The following is a 2,500-nucleotide window of genomic DNA, read 5'->3' as shown; positions in this document are numbered from 1 at the left end:
CATGTCCCGCGCCCCACCGCGGGGCGGGGATTCGGCGCTGGGCTCTTCCCTGTTCACTCGCCGTTACTGAGGGAATCCTGGTTAGTTTCTTTTCCTCCGCTGACTAATATGCTTAAATTCAGCGGGTCGCCACGTCTGATCTGAGGTCGCGGCTCGGAGGGGACGGAGAAGGTGCCCGCGAAGCGGGAGAGGGCGGGACGGAGGGAGAGGGGCCGCGCGCCAGCGAGGCGCCGAACCGCGGTCGACCGCCCGGTCCCCCTCCCCCTCAACCGACCCACCCACCCACGCCCGAACACGGGGTTCGGGCGGGAGGGCGGAAGGGCGGAAGGAAGAAGGGAGGCGGACGGGACGGGGACGGGAGCACGAGCCGGCGACGTGGCACGGGACGGGCGGGCGGCGAGAGGGGAAGCCGCGCGCACGCGCGCGACGCCGGGCCCAGGCCGGAGGCGTCGTCGTGCCGGGGAGGAGGGTAGAGGGGGGCGGCGGCGGCAGCCGCCGGTCGGTCGGTCGTGAGGCGGGCGGGTCCGAAGAAGCCCGGCGGCCGCCCCGCGGCGACCGTCAGGGCCCCTTGCCCCACCACGCGACGCCAACCGCACCGGCGCGAGCCGCTCCGCTCCGCTCCGCTCCCACCCGTCCTCCGCACGGCCACGAGACGCCCACGACGGGCGACGGACGCGCGGCGGCGGCGCCCCCGAAGAACGCCGCCCCGGGGGCCCAGGGGCACGAAGCGCGGCCGCGGACGCAGCCCGGGGGAAAGCGCGCAGCGGCGGGCGACGCCGCGGCGTCCCGCGGGTCGCCGCCGGGGCACGCATCCCCGGGGCGCGGCCGCGCGCGCGCCTCGGCCACGGCGAGGAGCCGCCCGTCCCGACGGGGCGAGGCTGGGGCCGCGGTGGCGCGACGGGAGGGTGGGGGCGGCGCGGCGCGGAGGCCCTAACCGCCCCCACCCACCCCGGCACCACCGCGACGCACCCGGGCACGCGCCCCGGAGAACGCTTGCGGCGCGAGGAGGGGCTCCCGGTGGGAACGCGGCGGCCGCGGCCGCGGCCGCGGCCTCGGCCACGCGCGAGCTCCCCCCTCCCCGTTTTCTCCCTTCCCTTTCGCGGGCGGCACCTCCCGGGCCTCGACGCCGCCTGCCGCCGCCGCCGCCCGCCCCCGCGCCCTCCCGGGCGCGGGACCGGCCGGAGGAGGGACAGACGGCGCGACGGCAGAGGCGCCGTGTCTGCACTTAGGGGGACGGAGGGCACCGCGGCCCTGCGAGGAAACCCCCAGCCGCGCGACCCCGCGGGCACACACCCGGGGGGGCGCGATTGATCGTCAAGCGACGCTCAGACAGGCGTAGCCCCGGGAGGAACCCGGGGCCGCAAGTGCGTTCGAAGTGTCGATGATCAATGTGTCCTGCAATTCACATTAATTCTCGCAGCTAGCTGCGTTCTTCATCGACGCACGAGCCGAGTGATCCACCGCTAAGAGTCGTACGAGAAGTTTCTTCTGCCTTCGGTTCTGTGGCACGGCACGTCTCCCGCCCCCACCCACCCCGGGAGGGTGAGAGGGGGGGGTCGCCTCGGGCCGGCCGAGTCAGAGAGAAATCAGACCGGAGGGTCGGGAAGGTTTCACAACGGGGCGCAGCCGGCACCGACACCGCGCGTGCCGGCTCGGACACCCCACAGGCGCCCGGGGGTTCCCGCCTCCCGCGGGGACGCGCCACCACGCGGCCACCGGCCGTCCGACGGGCCCGCCGGGTGAGGCCCCACCCGACGGACACGGCGGCGGCGGCGGCGGCGGTCAGCGACGTGGCGCGGCGCCCCGGCCCGGTGGAGGCGGAGTCCGTGGGACGAGGGACGGACCTCCCACGTCCCCACGGGCCCGACCGCCCCGACCCCAAGGCGGACGGGCGACTCCCCCGAGGGTCTTTAAACCTCCGCGCCGGGACGCGCTAGGTACCTGGAGAGGGCGAGGCGGGCGAGGCGGGGACGGCACGGACCCCCCCCACCAGCCCCAACCGCCGGCCACCGCGCCCCGACGCCGACCACCACACCCCGGCCACGGCCGGGGGTCCTCGCCGCCGCGGGCCCTCGACACGGGGCCACACCGGGCACCGGCCGGCCACCGCCCACGCCACCGGGTCCCACACGCCAACGCGTGCCGACGGCATCCTAAGCCCACTCCCCACGAGGCCGGGCGGAGAGGGCCCTCCCCCCGCGTCCCGACGACAGACCACCCTCCTTCCCACCTCCACATCCCCAAACCCCCAAGGCCCGGCAGGACCCCCAACCCGCACACGCGTTCCCGGGGTCCCCCTTCTCGCCACGGGGGACGAGGGGAGCCCACGACGGGACGCGGGCCACAAGCGGGCAGGGCGCCTCGGGCGCGTGGGGCGGGAACCGGGAGGCGAGAGGAGAGAGCCGGCCGGACGGGGAGAAGAGGCCCGAAGCTCGCTCGCTCGGGTGGGGGGAAAAGGCGAGAGGAGAGGCACGTGGCAAGGCGGGGCGGCGGGATCGGA

General features: G+C 76.5%; 1 non-coding gene and 1 pseudogene across 1 annotated transcript; both read right to left on the bottom strand.

Annotated features, from left to right (window-relative positions):
- LOC141576601 (28S ribosomal RNA) overlaps positions 1 to 149 on the bottom strand; it is a 5,070-nt pseudogene extending 4,921 nt beyond the window's left edge.
- A 1,170-nt stretch (positions 150 to 1,319) lies between these two features.
- Positions 1,320 to 1,472, bottom strand: LOC141576599 (5.8S ribosomal RNA). The gene has a single exon (XR_012505013.1). It is a non-coding gene; the product is annotated as a 5.8S ribosomal RNA (ribosomal RNA).
- Between the last annotated feature and the right edge of the window lie 1,028 nt (positions 1,473 to 2,500).

The sequence above is a fragment of the Camelus bactrianus genome, unplaced genomic scaffold, assembly GCF_048773025.1.
Source record: "Camelus bactrianus isolate YW-2024 breed Bactrian camel unplaced genomic scaffold, ASM4877302v1 HiC_scaffold_140, whole genome shotgun sequence".
NCBI classification, from domain to species: Eukaryota; Metazoa; Chordata; class Mammalia; order Artiodactyla; family Camelidae; genus Camelus; species Camelus bactrianus.
The sequence above is the reverse complement of the archived record's forward strand: the minus strand, read 5'-3'. Positions and strand labels throughout refer to the sequence as shown.